The sequence below is a fragment of the Miscanthus floridulus genome, chromosome 9 (assembly GCF_019320115.1).
Source record: "Miscanthus floridulus cultivar M001 chromosome 9, ASM1932011v1, whole genome shotgun sequence".
In the NCBI taxonomy this organism is placed as follows: domain Eukaryota; kingdom Viridiplantae; phylum Streptophyta; class Magnoliopsida; order Poales; family Poaceae; genus Miscanthus; species Miscanthus floridulus.
In genome coordinates, this window is record NC_089588.1 from 121,887,760 (window position 1) to 121,906,993 (window position 19,234).

General features: G+C 43.9%; 1 long non-coding RNA gene and 1 pseudogene across 1 annotated transcript; one reads left to right on the forward strand and one right to left on the reverse strand.

Moving 5' to 3' along the window:
- Positions 1-961: 961 nt before the first annotated feature.
- LOC136482820 (uncharacterized) lies at positions 962-4,038 on the reverse strand. Its single transcript, XR_010765207.1, has 3 exons — positions 3,880-4,038; positions 3,620-3,793; positions 962-1,098 (listed from the first exon to the last, which is right to left on the reverse strand). It is a non-coding gene; the product is annotated as an uncharacterized lncRNA (long non-coding RNA).
- A 1,620-nt stretch (positions 4,039-5,658) lies between these two features.
- On the forward strand, positions 5,659-6,903 carry LOC136483938 (small ribosomal subunit protein eS8-like; annotated as a pseudogene).
- The last annotated feature ends 12,331 nt before the right edge of the window (positions 6,904-19,234 follow it).

The window sequence follows — 19,234 nt, forward strand, 5'->3', positions numbered from 1 at the left end:
AACAATGCACTATCACGGCGCTGGCAGCGGAAGCAACTATCGTGGTCACTGCCGCCGCCGCCACTCGCGCCCTGCGGTGCATAACATTAAATATATATGCAGCCTCCCTTTGGTACGTGATACCATTTCGAAAATGTCAAGTCACAGGGACTGCCCAGCGCGCACTAAATACAATGACAAAACTGCAAAGGCACTTAAACCACCCAGTACTAATCACTACGGGATACAGTAGCTTTGCCGACTGCCAGGGGCACTCGGCAAAGGCCTAAAGACACTCGGCAAATGCTTTGCCGAGTGTAACACTCGGCATACAACACACGGCATTATTTTATCGGCAAACAGTAGTTTGCCGAGTGTTTTTTATCGCACACTCGGCAAATAGTTTGCCGAGTGTCATAAAACACTTGGCAAAAAGAAACTCTCGGCACAAAAATGATAGCGGGATGGCACGGTGATGGCGATTTTGCCGAGTGCACGACGGAAAAACACTCGGTAAAGTTTCTCAAGTTTGCCGAGTGTCAAGACTAAAACAATCGGTAAAGCTTATAAAGATTGCCGAGTGTCAGCACTGAAACACTCGGCAAAGTTTACACACTTTGCCGAGTGTCGCGCCCAATACACTCGGCAAACAAGCGCGCAATGGGCATATTTTATGATCACTTTGCCGAGTGTCCATTTGAATACACTCGGCAAAGACAAAACACTCGGCAAATAAGGTTCCCAGAATAACAGAATTTGGTCTCTTCGCCGAGTGTTTTGGCTCGACACTCGGTAATGCGTCTCTTTGCCGAGTGTTACACTCGGCAAAGCGACCAATACCCCTTTTTTACTAATCTGTCCCGTATAACGGACCCCTCTCAATTTACAATAAACCATCACAATTCACAATAAAGCTCACAAGCATAATTATATGTCACAGACATAATTGTATTTCACAGGCATAATAAACCATCATCACAATTTACAGTAAACCATCATCACAAGTCACAACTAAGTCACAATAAGCCACAAAGGCAAATGCAATCACTGCGGAGGCCCTTGGAACCACTGCGACAAATCCGGGTCTTGAGACTGATTATTTGATGCCGCCGATTGATTCTGCACAAAAAAGAAGAGATTGCATGTGTGAGACAAGATTGATATTTATATGTGATGCACTTAATATCTAAGGTTCCTTGACACATGGAGATTGCACTTAATTCATTATTCACGTGATACCTGTTGGTCATTTTTGTTACATTGCAAAAAAACAAAAGATTCTACAAAATCTAAACTACTATGGAAGTTCACAAGTTTCCAAATTGACAGTAGTGTTGGAAGTCAACTAATATGGAAGTCAACTACTAGCTTACTGCTCACAGTTTTGCTGTCATCTTTTTCAGATTATCAGAGATGCTGCTGGAGCACCTGATGTCTTAACTAGACTTGAGGGGCCACAACCCAATCCAGGTGATGCCACAGCAGATGCAGTGATATCAGAATATGAAAGCTAATGTCTCAGTACTAACTGTAACTCCACACATAGCTCCTGTTTATGGCTCCTTTCTTCTTCTCTTTTGTCATTTTCTCAGGCAGTGTACTAGTGTTGTAAAAAACACAATCTCAAGCAGTGTACTAGTGTCAGCACTCAACAGCAACTGTAAGTGACATTTGGAGGCTGTTCTGAAACGGATTCTGTAAGTGACATTTACCTCGAGGTAGTAATACTGTTCTGAAACGGATTCTGTAAGTGACATTTGGAGGCTAAAGTGTCCAAACAAGATCAAGCACTTCCTATGGTGGTTTGCAAATAACAGACATCTGCTTAGATGTAATTTGGCCCAGCGCGCACTACACCATAACACACATTTGCCTACACTTATGTGTTGGCAAAAGGCAGGTTTGGACGACATATTATGTGTTGGCAATTGTACATCGTTTTAATGTCTAATCATCTGTCGGCAATAAGACTGTAAGACTACAAGTTATCTGTCGGCGTTTCTCTACTGGCAGAAAAAGTGTCGGCAAAAATTAGAAGACTTAGAAAGTGTCGGCGTAGCCCATACAGGGCAACTGTGCAAGTGTCGGCGAAGGAGTACCCGCGCTGGGTAAAAAAAATCTCCTCCCCTCCTCCTCCTCCTCCTCCTCTCTCTCTCTCTCTCTCTCTCTCTCTCTCTCTCTCTCTCTCTCTTCCCGTCTCTTCTTTCCCGTAGCGCTCTCTCTCCCTCCCCAGCTCTCCCGATGTGGCCACGGCGGCGCCACCGCACCTCGGCAGCGCCGGCCCTCGACGCGGCGGCGGCTGCCCTCCTCCTCCTCCTCCTTCTCCACGCCCTCCTCACGCCTCGTGGCCGCGCGGGCCGACGGCGCCCCCCGCCGGGTGTTGCGCCGGTGCAGAGGGTGGCCACCCCGGCCACGGCCGACAGCGCCCCCTCCTCGGCGACGCGCCTGGGGCCCGCCGGTGGCTGCCGGCGCGGGTGCCACCCGGCGCTGCCTCCTTCCACCGATCCACCTGTGCTACTGTGGTCAACGAAACCCTAGCTGCCTCATCTCAATGACGCCGGATGCATCGCGAGCCACGACCGACGCAGGCCGGCCGACCAAGCCTGTGCGTGGCCTCGTCAGCGCCGGCGGCGGTGGCGCCTTACCTCACCCGCTGAATCTGGAGGTACGTCACCCTCTTCCTCTCCTCCTCGGTCTCCTAACTCCTCCCCCAGATCCTCTCTCCCTCCACCTTTTCCCCTTTGTGCAAGTGATTGGGCGGCGTTGGCTAGCACAACTACTCTCTCAGAGTAGAAGTGGGGATGAGAGGGCGCAGCAAAAGGAAAAGGATAAATGGTGAGACTGTTTTCCCTCCACCAATTTTGTGGTTACTGTGTACTTGGGTTGAATGCTTTTAGCTCAACTCTTCTTCAGTTCATAGAAATGTCTACTAAGAAGTCAGAGTTAATATCTTGCGGCTAGAACACGAGCAATCACTCATTCCTCCAAATAATTACTATGGCACTTGCTTTAGAAGTGAATTAGGTTGTCATGAATAATCTTTGTTCAACTTTTATTTGTTCATAGAAATTTCAATTAATGCCTTTTCTAACAGAACCTGCATTGCCCGATCTAATTCAAATGGGGTCAGTCAGACATTTTATCGGTTCTGGCTTTAAGTTTTCTACTATTAAGTAAAGTAGTTGTGGGACATGGAGAATAATGTGTAAAGCCACCGACACAACACTGGGTCACACCACACATATGTCTAAGCTTTAAGGTAGCATCCACATGCAACTGACCCAGAATATGTATACTCTGAAGTCTGCATCATTAGGTGATGGAGGCACCTACTAAACCGTGTACAATCATGTGTTATCATTTCACATCCCCGACCAGGAATTGGATGTTAAATTTGTCTTATCAAGAGCACCAGAAAAAGTGTACCATGTTTCTTTAGCATAATATCCTTGAAATTCTTGTGTATCTAAGGACATGGTTACTACAACATTGATTGATACAGAGAACAAACATCTTTTATTTGGGGAAGTCGGTTAAATTTTTGATACAATTGAATGCAGACTGAGATCACTAAATGCAACAGAAGCAACACACAAGGTTTAACTCATAATACTGATGCATAGGAACATGAATGAGTCACCTGAATCCCCATGGTGTTCTCGCATTCGCTTTCCTCGATGCGGTACTCATGCATCACCCAGTTGGTCCTCAGCCCCTGAGGAGCTCGACCCTTGTAGTAGACCAATGTCTTCTTCATGCCGATTGATCTGTTCTGGTAGTTGATTCGCCGATCTACTAGGCAGGAATGATTTCTCTTCCAAAACAAAGATATCTCAAATTTCAGTTAGGAGTGATGAAATCTCAGGATGAACAACTAAATGAACTTGGATTTCAGGTTACCTGCTAGCTCCCAAGGCTCACATTTGTAGAGGTCTACTTCAGGGATTATGTCGAGCTCGATGCTGAGACCATGGACCTTCCTCTTGAGGTAATAGTTCACAAGCTCCTCATCAGTTGGATGGAACCTAAAGCCTTGTGGGAGATCAGCCGGCGCCATGGCCTCCCAACTCACTGCCTCCTTTCTTGCTGATCTTTCTCTTTGTCTTTACCCTTTGTCTTTCCCTTCTGTTGCCGGCCACTGTGCTCTTTAGCTCCTCCGTGAAATAATGATTCAAAGCCTGCCCTACAAGTAGCCATGTTTCCCTTTACAGGATTCTCTCACAAGCTCTGGACGTCTTACAGCACCGCTGGATCTTCTTTTCTTATCTTTTAACGAAACAAACCTTTATTTTTGTTTTTTGTATAACACACCTTTATGATATTCATTGCTATCTATTTAGCCATCTAGATCAGACAAAGCTTTTGGCTTTGGATTCTGATAAAGGAGTACTCGAGTACTAAGGATCGTCATTCACTTTTTTAGTCTAGCATATACGTCTCTGGACATAAACTTGATTGTCTTCCCCCGTAATAGATATGATCTAGCTAGTTCCTTTCTTTCTTTAATGGATGTTTTTATAAACAATGATCACAGTCTCAACCAATATAACAGAGATTTTATTTGATTTCAACCTTGGTAACTCGCTGTTTTCTTGTTCTTAACTTCCCCAACACTACAATGACAACATGCATTTAAAGAGGTCTGCAACTAGTCTTACCCAATTCTACAGAAAAGACATGCATCCCTTTCAGCTGCATGTGGTCTAAAGCAAATTTTGCAGCTAAATGTAGATTTGCAAATTGCTTTTGTAGTTGATATGCCTGTTCAAATGGTGGAACACTCTGAACATTGCAGAGGCAACACGCTAGCAACAAAGTTTCACGATGAAGATGCTTGTAAGGTAGACTTCTGAACTTTAGTTTTGCCGGATGCTTAGAAACATGATAGAATACAACACTATTATTTTGCTAACATCTATAGAAAAGTATTCTTCATCATATTGGTTATCTTAAATCTGTTATCATGGCACTTCTCAGAGGGTAATTTGTTGTGACATGTTGCCAAGAATTTCAAGGTAGGAGGGTCCAAAGCATCTCTATCTAGCTCAAACTGGTCATAGCTATTGACCTGGAAGGGGATCTGATTGACATTCCAGAAAGGGCTTCTGCAACAGCTTGTGTTTAGCCTCTGATATTTACTTATGGAATAGTATTTCTTCAACCCTTTGTGAACCCGAGTGTTTCATCATAATGGTTAGCTAGCACTGACAAGCTATTATTGTTTCTTTCTTTCTTTCTGAAAAGCATTTGCACATATAGCTGAGTTCAATCAAAAGGCTTAGATTTGTACAATCCATAGAAAAAAAACCCATTATTTTCTTGTTAAAATTTCCTGCACATACATTGATTGCAGTCCTCTACTTCATTCCTCTGAAGTTAAAGGCACACATCATCAATGACATACATGTGGTCATGTGGACTTGTTTTTGCTGAACCCGATTGACATGGGATGTTTTCTGCTGTCTTTTGCCCTTGCAATTGGCCCTATGTGCTTCTTTCCTCTTGACATTGCATTGGTTCCCGTTTCTAGTCATGGTGCCAGTGACATACTACCATGTGAAACTGTACGTGTTACTTTCACTTGATGTTAATTATAACAGAATATTCATATTATTCATCATTGGATACTATGTTGTTCATACTTTTAGCTGCACTCACATCTTGATTATTTTTATATACATGGAGAGTGCCATTGTGAAGAGTGCCCTTGTGAAGAGTGCCATTGTGCAAGTTGATGCTGCCCCATTCAAGCAGTGGTACCTCACTCACTATGGAGTTGACATCGGTAGGAAGAAAAAGGCTCCTGTTGCAAAGAAGGAATCTGCTGAGGTATTATTTCTTGCAACACAGCGTCTCACTATTTACTATTAAATGTTTTTAATAAGGGATTGGCTTCATAGTTCATACATCATGTTTTGTAGCTAGCAAATATCAGCTCTTTCTGTTCTCTCTTTTAAAGACAACTGACTCACCTCATTCTTGTATGTTTATATTGTCTACTCATGTGCCTTGCAGATTCTTAGAGAACTCTTCTTTTCTTATCCACATTTCACATTTGAATTGCATGTTTTTGCACTGAGTTTTAGATTTCTGTATGGAAAATGTTAGATTTGATTGTTTTTATTAATATATTTTGCTTGAAGTATTTCCATAAAGCAGAGATCTATAGTTAATTAGTTTTCTATCTTTAGTGTCTGTTATGTTTCCTCTGGTGGATCACTTATTGTTTGAGATTCATTCATCCAGGGACAAGAGGGTGAGGCAGCAGCTGAGGAAACAAAGAAGAGCAACCATGTCAAGAGGAAGCTTGAGGAGCATCAGAAGGGCGTGAGCTTGACGCTCACATTGAAGAGCAATTTGGCAGTGGAAGCTTGCTGGCATGCATTTCTTCCTGCCCTGGACAGTGTGGCCGAGCTGATGGGTAAGAAATAATGGACTTCCACCAGACTTTCTTTGTTTTTGTTAGAGCAGCTTATCTGTTTGTGTACCATTTAACTTTTGTAGCTTAAAGCTTAATGTTTGTTTATACTCTTTATGTTACAATCACTGTGATTCTAGACATTTTAGATATGTTGGCAGTTGTCACAAATTTATCCTTCTAGGCTTCAAGTAGAATGGAAGTTGTCCCCTTATTTTCACTTATATCTTATATTGCAGGCAGCTCCTTACAATACACTTTTCTTTTTTGTATAACAGGTACATCCTTGAGGGTAAAGAGCTTGAGTTCTACATGAAGAAGCTTGAGCGCAAGAAGGGCAAGGGCGCTGTAGCTTAGAGCATTCTCATGGATGGTCCTCCGCGGAAATGTGTGGCCTATTAAATATTACTCTAGCTTTTTTTGTTAGTCCTCTCAAGTTCAGAACGTCTATGTCATGTTTTGCAGACCTGATGAGAACACTGTTTTCCGAAAATGAATCAACTCTATCTAGCTCCTAAGAATTGAGATTTTCCTTCGATATGAATAACAATGGATTTGTCAAATTATTCAAATTGTATTTATATCTATATCTTTGTCCACAGTTTTGCCGATAGTTTAGTTGTTGAACAGGGCATGATTCACAAAATACCTTGAAAATGGTTTCGCCAACACACAAACTGTCGGGAAAGATTGAAACTGTCGGCGTAGGTCTTAACTGTCGGCAAAGGGTTAACTGTCGGCAAAGGTTTCAACTGTCGGCGTAGGTCCACCATTTGGCAACACAAAAAGTGTCGGCGATTCCTTTAACTGTCGGCGAAAGTTTCGCCCACAGCTTATAGCGCGACTGTTTCTAAACTGTCGGCAAAACCTTTAGCGAGAGGTTATCTGTCGGGAAAGGTACCCTTTGTCCACTGTAAAAAGTGTCGGCAAAGGTATGTTGTGTTATAGTGGCGAACTGTCTCTTAGCACTCTCGTCTAGGCCTACTTGGGGGGCATACGCACTAATTATGTTCAAGACCATATCACCAACGACAAGCTTGACTAAGATAATCATATCTCCTTGCCTTCTCACTCCCACCACACCATTCTTGAGGCTCTTATCAATCAAAACTCCTACACCATTTCTATTCACGACTGTCCCTGTGTACCAAAGCTTGAAACCTGTACTGTCCACGTCCTTCGCCTTCTGACCCTTCCATTAGTGAATACTATTTAATTTGCTTTACTTGAAGTTTCAAATTGTTATAAAAGATAGTCACAAGTTGATTTGAGTGAAGGCCTCTAAACAATTGAATGGGAAATGCTGAGTTCTTTTTATGCAAATTTATTAAGCTAGGACAAATAGTCCATTTTTCAGATGTATCTGTTTGCAAACTGCGAGCTTGTGACTAGTGCGTGTGTAGGCCTCTCCTTTTTCAAAAAAAAAAAGAGGACGGAGCATTAGGTACGGTAGAGTTGCACCGCCTCACCTACCAGGTTATCTCTAGCCATTATGTCTAGGTTTTAAAATTCGCAATATAAACTACGCGTTTCTGGTGAGCGCCCTAGGAGCTCTATAGGAATACAACCCAAGGCTGGACCGTCCTAACACACACAGATTCAAGTTTTGGTATTACACAAAAAAGTAGATAACCGAGATATGGACAACGATGCAACCTAAGAAGTGGCCTTGCGTCTTCGCTGCTGCTTGCGTGGCCCATTTTCATCCGGGAAGAGCGTACGCTGTGCTTCGACATTAGACATGTTCGGGCCTAGCCTCGAAGAGCTGGTCGTAGGCCTTCCTTCCGGTTGGCGTTGATAGATCAAGACCAAGCCCATACGCTGCATGATTAGGGTCTCACCTCATCTGAAAGCAGGCACTCGAGAGAGACTCTGAGCCACTAGATGTTGGCTCTGTAGTGGTAGCATCGGCTTAGCAGTCGATGGCTGCTTGGGAGGTTGATGAATTAGTGGGGATTCCACCTTTTGCAGCACTCGCTTGATGAAGTTTCTGAGGCAGCGTGCGACAGAGGTGTCACTGACCACGACCGGATGGTGGTCCCGCGGTGGCATGCTGAGTAGGTCAACATTCGTCGTGGGCTTGGACGGGCCAAAGTCTGGTGGATAGCCCTTCTCGTCCTCCGTAGATACATCAACACCTGAGGGATAGAGGGGATGGAGGATTGCAGATGCACGCGCGGATGGCCTCCGACGGGGCCTCATTCGGAGAAGCGGTCATCGGAGTTGTAGACTGGCGCTCTGGTGAAGAGCCTCTCACGGTCCGGCTGACAGTGAGCGAGACTGCGAACTCCTCTACTATTGGGTCCTCTGTGATGTCAGGACCAACATGTCTGGCGTCCGGGCACGACGTTAGCGTCAACGGATCAGGCTAAGCGAGGCATTAAAGCGTACAAACAACACATATTATAGATTAGCTATATATTTATAGACATTTTGCAATCATATTGGGATGACATGACATGGTTAGAAGATTAACACCAGGAAATGCTTGTGCTCCTTCTACTGCTGGCGGACCCAGCCGAAAATATGAGCTAGGGCAGACCGCTATATACATATAGCGAACTTCGCCGATGTATCGGTCTAACTATGTATGTATACCGTATATATATTGGTATATCACATAACAATTATATTCTAACATGTAATTCAGAAAACAAATGGTGCAGAAGAAGTTTGAACATGATTACCTTTCATATGAAAAGCACATAAGGAGAATTTTTGTTCCATAATCCAAATAATTTACCATACATGAAATGATCAAAACAAAAAAGCATAAACAACCTGCAATTAAAATAAAATTTAGTAATGAGTAAGTGATAAATGAGGAAATATGTAACAAAAAATGTCAAACATACCAATCCTAAAACTCTAAGAGCATGGAGGCTGCTTTGGAGGTAAACTCATCTTCCCCCAATCCTGTGTTAAACCCATCACCGTCTCCAGCTTCATCTTTTCCCCCATGGCTTCATCTCCCCCATTCATAGCATCAGCATTCAACAACAACAATCACCAAAAAAAAAAAAAACAAAGCCGCCCAGGTCCAGCCGCCAGGGGCAGGCCACACGTCGTTGGGATTATGGAGGCGAGAGCGAGGTCCGGATCCGGGGATGCCAGGACGAGGAGCACGGGCTGGAGCCGTCGCCACGCCGCCGAGCGTCCGAGACAGCGAGTGGTCGCGTGCATGGTTCCTGCTTCTGCTTGCCGACTGTCCCTAAGGGCTAAAGCCAAGGGGACTAGCGGGCTAGAAAATGGGCGACTGGGGTGGGCCTAGTTGGCCACACGGAAAAAGCAACGCTGGTGCGTCTTCAACCTCCCGTCGCTCGGTCGCTGTGACCAGCGCTCACACCTGGGGCTTGGCGGACGCCGTCGCTGGCCGGAGGATAGCAGGGTAGGGACCTAGGGCGGCCGCCCTTGCTCGCCCTATATAGGTCGGTTCGCCTCTCTCCTTCTTATGACTTTATATGGGCCGCCATAGCGGTTGGATTGGCAGCCTTTCTGCGGTGGGTTAACGACTGTACGTACTCCTTTCCTTGGAAGGAAAAGCAGATGGAGGCAGCAGCTGATAGTGATAGCAGAAGCAGGTCCTCTCTTTCCGTCCCTCCTCATGTTCTATTTTTATTTTTATTACTACTCCGATCCGATCATATATATGCGTTGCTTGACTCACCTGCCTGAGCCTGCGGCATCCATGTTCAGCTTTTTTAGTCCATGCAAATGCAAAAGCACCCTTTTAGATTTGGATCGCCGGTGACGAGCCGCTGCCGTTGCTCCTCCATGTCAATCAGTGGCGACGGCGACATTTGGGTTGGGGTCTTTACTCTTGAGCGAAGACCAAGTAGTCAACAGCCTGTATAAATTTGGTCCAATTTTAAATAACTCATGGGCATGGTCGAGAGTCGAGATATGAAAACTCTAGTGGATAAATTAAAGCCACCAAGGAGAAAGCGAGGAGCAGAGAGGCAGAGACGACGCCCAGGCAGCCATGTAGAACACAAGAACAATATACACAGTAGAACCGTGGAAATTCAATAAAATTTAAAATCTATATGTGCTAATTTCGGTCAAAAACTTGGCCTCGAGTTTCTTGTCAAGAAAAGAGGCTGGATGAACTAGATCCAATTTAAAATACAACTCTATTGTGAATACGTCGACATAGGCATGGAAATGCAGTTGAGAATATAGAAAACCCTGTTAGTTTGATTTTCACCAATTGGCCCAACGACCAATCGGACCCCTTGACCGCGTCCTGATCGGGGACGCTTAACCGACCACTGGTCGGTGGACCTCTGTCACACAGCGCTATATATATAAAGAGAAAGGTGGGGGCCAGGGCATGAGAGTTTTCTCTCCAGACTCATGCAAGAATTCTTTAGAATCAAAATGGTGTTATTGGCACATTACCATTTAGAGTTACATCAGACGGATGTAAAGACGACATTCCTCAATGGGGATTTGTTTGAAAACATTAACATGGCACAACCCAAAGGTTTTGTCGTGGAAGAAAAAGAATGTATGGGATGCCGCCTGTAGAAATTCATTCATGGGTTAAAAGTAAGTCTCTAGATAGTAGTATTTGAAGTTGATGAAACGATAAGAAAGTTTGGGTTTTAAAGAAAATGAAAAGGACAATAGCGTTTATGCGAAGTTCAAAAATGGAAAATTCATTTTCCACATCCTGTGAATAGATGACATTCTACTCACTAGTAGTGATGTTAATCTATCATTAGAGAAGTTTTGTCCTCAAGTTTCAATGTGAATGATCTTGGTGAAGCATCATTGGTTTTAGGAATCGAAATTCACCGAGATAGAAGAAATGTGAGTATTAGGACTATCGCAAAGGCATACGTGGAAAAGATTCTAAAAAAATAATGTATGCATGCGAGTAAACCTACGCCTGCTCCTATAGTCTAGGGTAATAGATTTGGAAACTTTAAGTGTTCCAGGAAATGATATGAGATCGATCAAATGAATATGGTTCCATATGCTTCAGCTGTTAGAAGCTTGATGAGTGTACAAATACAAGTAAGAACTTACCCTGACGTAGTTTACGTATTTGGGATATTTTGGCAGAAGTCTAGTCCAGATATAGATCACTGGAATGGAGTTGAGAATGTCTTGCAATTTTGCAAAGTATCATAGGCCTCATGCTGAGTAAGAAAGAATAAGTACTCAAATAGTTGATGGTACAAATGTTAAGTCTTCGCGAGATGTGTAGTGAAATCCACAGTAGTTGCTAATACTCGCAGTTGGAGTATTATTGTGGAAAACTCCAAAGAAACAGTTGTGGTGTTATCAGTGATGCATACCATAGTATAGCTTGACATGAGGCTTAAGGAAACAGGCAAAAGGAGGTTAAGGGAATTAGTACCCGGATTTAACAATGGTAGACAACAGCAGTAACCATTTAAAGTAAGTTAATTCCTAAGACAACAGGTCAAGTGTGCTGCCAAACACAATGACACTAAGTTATATGTTGTAAAGGAGAAAATCCAGAATCATTTGAAAGCATTGAGCACATAAGTACCGAGTAAGTACTTGCGGATCCGCTTATCAAAGGCTTACCACCCAGTGCGTTCAGAGAACACACAGTCGACATGGGTTTACGGGAAAGAATATGATTTCTAGATACTAAGGGCCTGCTTGAGTATCTATTACAAAACAGTGACGTGCATTGTAGCTGTTAAATCTAATGGCAACTGACCGTGACGATGAGGCACGCTCTATGCATGGATCTGTGATGGAATGGGAACAAGATAAAGTAAGTAAGATAAGTTTAAGTCATAAGGTGAGATCAAGGGGGAGAATGTTAGTTTGATTCCCACCAATTGACCCAACGGTCAATCGGACCCCTTGACCGTGTCCTGATCGGAGACGCTTAACCGATCACTGGTCGGTGGGCCCCTGTCACCCAACACTATATATATAAAGAGAAAGGTGGGGGGCAGGGCACGAGTGACGAGGTTCACCGCCGCCACTCTCCCACCGAAGTGACCCTAGATAGCCCCTCCGATCACGGGCGCGCTGCAAGTGATGGGAAGCGCCGCTGTCCTCTGGACTACACCGCCACGCACTACGTCGCCGCTGCCGCGGCGATTTTTTCCCCTCTACCTCCTCTGCCGAACCCGAAGGTAACACTGTCTCCCTCTCCTGAGTCTGCCTTCCACTCCCAATTCATGTTCTAGATCAATTTGAAACAAACAGAATGGAATCAACCCGTAGATCTACAACCTAGATGATCCTAAGGATTTAACAAACCCGTCATGCAGTGCTGGAAGAGTAAAACATATTCGCCAAAAAAATGGACAGGGCTGACACGCAAAGCCTATCTTATCTATCAAAGAGCAAGGGGCACACATGGTTCTACGATGCCAGCACCAGCAGTTCCTACCAGCAGCACGCCAGCACCAGCGGTCGAGGAGGGCAGCTGTTGGATTTCGGCAGGAAACATGCATGCAACTACGTACTAGGTAACAGCTACAAGAGGATAACACAAATGAACGCAAGATTTTTGCATGCACCATATACGGGAAAGAATATTGCTGCGTACCTTCAACTTCAAGACGGGAATTATCTACAGACGTAGCTTCCACGAGGCCGCTGTCCGGCCAGTCGCTGCTGCAGAACTGAAGGGAGCGATTTGATACCTGGGCACTCCCTAATTGTAAGCCGACGAAGAGATGAGTATTCTTGTGGTTTTGGCCCACTGGGCAAGGATGCCAGGCTTTTCCAACCGTGCAGATCGAGGACTTTCAGTGCTGAGGGATCTATGATGCATAATTATTTAAAACTATATTACTAACAGTGACATATAATTTATATAAATTCTTATTTTAGGTATGTTACTCCTTCCGTTCGTTCTTATTTTCTGGATACATAGCGAGTGAAGCTATGTATCTAGACATAGTATACATTTGAATATATAACAAACGCTTACCAAGAAATGTCTGAACAACTTATAACTTGGAGTGGAAGGTGTAAATTTTAACTAAAATGTTATCTATATTCATAGTATAACCATTACTACACATATAATTTCTTGATAAATAAATTTAAACGCAGGTAGTGCGGAGCATATGTGTACTTCCTTATCTTTGGGATTATTTTAGAGTAAACAATCATTATATGACTTAAATATTAATACTCTCTCTAAGTTAGCACCATTCTAGATATCACTCCAAGCTCTATCATCAATTTTGAGTGATGTGGTGCATGTTTTAAATGATTGTTTATGTCATTGTAATATGTAAGAGTGCAATTTATGACCTAAAATCTTCATTTTAAAAAGTACACAGGGAGAGTTAATAAAGATACAATAAGAATTTTAGCTTGAGAATAAAAAAATTAGTAATTAATAAGATTACATTTGAAAATCAAAATTTTAGATTTATGACATCAAAAGATATGGGCTGCAATAAGAGCCACCATAGTTTAAGCCTTTCTTTTTAAGCTAATGTTTCAACTAAATGCATATTCAAGTTACACAGCGGTACCATGCAAAGAGAAAAAAACTATGGATATGGATGGAAAAACATATAGATTAGTAATTGATGCATTGATCACAACTAGATAGAGAGAAGATTGTATCCGATGTACCTATTGTGTTGGAAAATGAACAAAATGAAAAACGTGCAATTTAATATTAGTAATTTATTTTAGATTCATGACATGAGAAGATATGTGCAACAACAATATCCACCATAGTTTAAGCTAATGTTTAGTAATTGATACATTTATCATAATTGGATAAAGACATCATAGTATCCATTGCGATAGAGCATTAACAAAGTGAAAACATGCAATTTAGTTTTAGTATTTTTATTAGTTAGACGTATATTAAACAGTAACTAATATTTATGTGCTCTAAAATTTCTATACCGTGCGAGAGCACGAGAGGTTGATGGACTAGCATATATTAATTAGGCCCGACAACCGCCGCCATCGCGGTTGGATTGGAGGCCTTACTGCTGTGGGCCGCCGACTGTATGTATGTACTGTACACCACTACTCCTTGAAAACCCATTGGATGATGCAGCTGATAGTGATATATAGCAGAAGCAGTGCCTCTCTGTCATACTAGAAAGTGCTGCGCGGCCTTGCCGCGCAGGCCCAGTATTTGACCTCGAGCGCATCTTCATCGTCCTTGGTGTCTCTCTGGCCGTCGTCTTGCTGAAGCCTTCCTCAAGTGTCAAAAGGTTTTTATAGTCTAGGCATAAGTGGCTTTGGATTAGGCCAAAGCTTCCATTTGTTGCAACGGAGCTGTGAATCAAGAATACAGCGATAATCATAATGTCGGGTCAGGCCTTGAGATCTTGCAAGTATATGTTGCCTCTTACAGAAGGATGGCCAAATAGATCAGCCAGAGAAGAAGCTATAGTGGCAACCATTTAACAGTATAACTCCAGGTCAACCAATGCAATTGAATAACCTTTCTTAAATACAAGCTTACAGTTTTGGACAAATGTTCCATAACTGAAAAAAAACTACTGTATTTTCTTGTGTTTTATATTTTAGAATGGGAGCTTGTATTGTGAACATCATAGGCAAATGGGAGGTTGTGGCTCCCCCTTTTTTTATCGTATTGCTTAATTAGAAGTACTATGTAGCTATTTTACTTGAAAGTATTCGTTTGAACCATAGCATTCTGAAAAAGTGCATGGCTTGCATTTGAACCTACAAATAGGAAGCACATAAGTAATTAAAATTATGGACTTCAAATCTAAAATTAGTTTGGAGGATGCGGGAAAATAGCTGCTCTAGGTTATAATTGACAAAAATGTTGCTTAAGAAACATTCAAACTGAAGTTGATAAATAAGATTAGGCCATTTCAGGACAATTAGTACAACTAGCTTATTGTTTAAATGGTCATCTATCATGTTACATGACGCTGTAAACTAATGGCTTCTATGTGGTTTGATCAGATTGTTTCCTCCAGAAAAAAAAATATAAATAGAAGTGTTGTCATAATTCAGCCATCTAGAAAACATGACTGCCTGAGACCCTATGGAAAGCAAAATTTGTATCTAGGGCACACTGATAAATAAGATACTTTTCTTGAACGGACAAATCACTTGAGTTCTTAGTTTATATATAAGCTTGAAAATAAGGACATAAAGGAAACTGCGCTTCAAGTTATTTTTTTCTTTCTCATGTTTTTTTTATTTAGGAAAAGACCTAATTACAGGAAGTTGGGTACAGACCAAACTAATGTTGATCACAATAAGGTGGATTTACCAAAATGTTTTGAATACACACTATATACATATATTTTGGAAGTTTTTTGACACAGCATGCTTTATATATAGGACTTGCAACGAATATTGCAAACAACTCCTGCGTAAGCATTAGCAAAACCAAATTATTTTTGGGCAATCGGCTGGACACCCTGTAAACATTCCTAGTATGCATGAGTGATGACACTTAACACAGCTGGATGACAGATCATGGCGTGTGCACTTCAAATGAGACTCCAGCTGTCTCTGGTATTGATTAGTGCTACAATTCATACTCTGCATGGTTATGGGTGTATTGCTTCAAAGATCAGTAAGACGAAATCGTATTTTATAACATTGATCAGACCATTAGCAGTAGGAACCACAAAATGTAAACACATTTGAGTTTGCAAAGGCCTAAGGGATGAATACAGACCTCCGATGCCTCTATTGTCAAGTATCAGAATACACAGGAGAGCTGAGAAGGCTGATGAAATTGCTGCATATTGCGATGGCACACATCCTTCTTTAATCTTTACTGTATCCCAAATTACCATAATTTTTTTATTCAGATTTGCACCAACCTAATAAGTTTGCAAAATGAGCGAGCTACCAATTTTTGGACATTGCACCGTATGATAGAAGACAAACATCTAAATTCACGGATTGATAACAAAAAGAGATGGAAACATGGCAATGACTGAACCTGCAAGGCTATATGCAAAAAGGATATTAAGAACAACTCATGCTTATGCCCAATCGAGTACCTGAGGCTTTGTCAGTATCACTAAACATGAATAGTCGCTACGCAAGAAGAACCTTCTGCAGGAAGGCAAGAATAGAAATCATATGTCCTGAACTATCAACAAAGGATTCATTCTTTGTTAAAAAAATGAAGCTTTAAACCTGGATTATCAGGAATCCTAGTTTACTTACAGATTATATGGACTTTTTAATCTTTAACCCATTACCTTGCGACGCAGGAAGCTGTATCTTGTCATGGGCTTTACTGTTCTCCATGGCGCCACGGGAGGCTCTGCGCCGGCGGCCATCCGATGTTCTTGTGCCATTCCTTCGCGGCGGCTCTGCTCTGTTTTTTCTATGGGTTGCAGCGGAGGTTCAGGTCCCTATGGATGGGTGCCGCCGCCACTTCTGTTGCCGGAGCCGCAAGGCCGACGCACCAGCGCTTGCTTCAATTGACGGTGCGCACGGCGAGGCCGGAGCCGTGGAGCCAGGCGTCGAGTGGCCAGTGCGGCGAACGGGACGAGGTGGAGCCGAAGCGGCACAGGTCTGGCGCGGTGGTCAGCATGGGCGGGGGCCCAGCGGCCCCTGCTACCTTGGCGCAGTCGCCACTGAGGCCCGCGTGGGCGTTCCGCGTCGCCTGAGGGCGGGGCGGCCACCGTCGGAGCCCGCCGCGCCGGCGCGGCAGGCGACAGCTACGGCGGCCCTGCCCAGGGCCACTGTCGGGAGCCGGCCATGCCGGGGAGATGCATCCACGCCCGCGGCAGGGGCCGGCCACCGCGGGGGCCGCGTCGGGGGAGGCGTCGACACTCGGTAGCGGCGGAAGCGGTGTGGTGGCGCGCGTCACCCGCAGGGGGAGGGGGTTAGGGGGCACGGCCGTGCAAGGGCAGGGGGCGGCCACCAGCGGGCCCCTCCCGCGCGTACGGTGGGCGCGCGGGAGCGGAAGCCGGAGGAGGCGGCGGAGGCGTTGGTACTCGGTACTAGCCTCGCGGAGGCCACGATTCGCGAGCGCCCGGTTCTCCAGCTTAACGGGCGATGGATGGGTCTGCGCCCGAACCGACCCGCAATCAGACGGTCCAGATCGCCTGATTGCTCGATCCGACGGCCTGCGGCTTAACGGGCGACGTGGCACGATGGTTAACCCGCTTTTGGAAGCAGGATTCCTATATAGAGATGCGATGCTTGAGTCACCTGCCCGAGCCTGCCGCATCCATGTCCAGCTTTTTGAGTCCATGCAAAAGCATCCTTAGCGAGGAGTTGACAGCCGGAGAGGGAGGTGTGGACCAACACATTCCCCTTCTTTATTGTCTTTAATGACTCCTGATTCAGACCGTTCCAACTTTTCCATCACTACACAGCTGGCTGCCATTTTTTTTATTCAGTAGCATGGCAAAGACAAACCAATCCGGCCCTGATGATATGATATATATGCATCCCTCGCAGGCCGCGACTACGTCAGTCACAGGGATGTGCTTAGCATGAGCTGTGCTGTATATAACCAACCAATAAGGCACCAATGAAACTGATTATAACAGAAATAAATGGCGCTACATAAATAAATCTCTCCTCCTGTTTTGGAACTCTGTGTTCTCGATCTCACAGTGTAAACACGAGGGCACCTATCGATATAATAGTAATAGTAATTCATTGACGCAAACAAAGAATAGCCAATGAATATAATCTATGTATGTAAGGTACACAGCACAAGGATCTAGCTGCAGAGCAGATCCTTAACCTGCGTCGCTTCTCGTTCTTGCTTTTGACCTTGCAGATGAGGTTCAGCTTCAGCGTGTCCTGCTGCTGGATTCATCGCCTGTGACTGTGACGAGTTGCTGCTGTTGCTCCTCCTCCTCCTCCTCCATTGGATGTCAGTCAGTGGAGATTGGAGAAGGCGGCATTTGGGGTGTGGCCTTCACTCCAAAGAGCGAGGAGCAGAGACGCCCCAAGCAGCCGTGGAAAGCAACCTGTTAATTATTATATATATAAAGAAATCATCAAAGCTCGCCCAATAAAACTTCAAAATAGGAGTATATATCTGCTAATAATCCGGTCAGACTCTGCTTTTCGGTTGTCAACAGCCTGTATACATTTGGTCCAATTCTAAACACACAATTCAACTCATGGTGTGGGAAGTGAGAACAGAGAGTCCATGCGTATACGAAAACTCTAGGGAAAAATGCTCAAAGGATAAAGCGAGCAGCAGAGAGGTAGAGATGCTCAGGCAGCCATGGAAAACACAAGAGCGATATATAGATGTCAAAGAATCGTCGAAATCCAATAAGATTTCAAAAATACATATATCTGCTGCTTCGGTCAAAATCAAGGTTTTAAATCTCCGGCTATAGCTGTCGCTATAGCCGGCTATAGCTGCTCGACGCTGATCAAGCTATTTGGGTTGATGTACAACTTAGCGGCTATAGCGGGCTATAGCCTCATTTAGCTCAGCTATAGCTGTTTTAGAGATCATCTGCTAAATACCTTTAGCCGGAGATTTAAAACCTTGGTCAAAATTAGCACATAGACATAGTAAGCGCTGAGATTTGAAATGACAGGGCAAACATGTATATATGGCGGCGTCTCCACCAAACAAAAAATAGACGGCAGACATGCAAACACGAGATTTATGCATGCACCATACGGGAAAGATTGGTGCGTACCTTCAAGACGAGAATCTATATACTTAACACGCACCAGCCCGCTGTCCGGTCGCTGCTGCAGAGCTGAAGGGAGCGATTTTATACCTGGGCACTCTCTAATTATAAGCAGATAAAGAGATGAGTATTCTTGTGGTTCTGGCCCACTGGGCAAGGATGCCAGGCTTTTGCAATGGAGCAGATCAAGTTCTTCCAGTGCTGAGGGATCTGTGATGCTTAATGATTCTAGTGA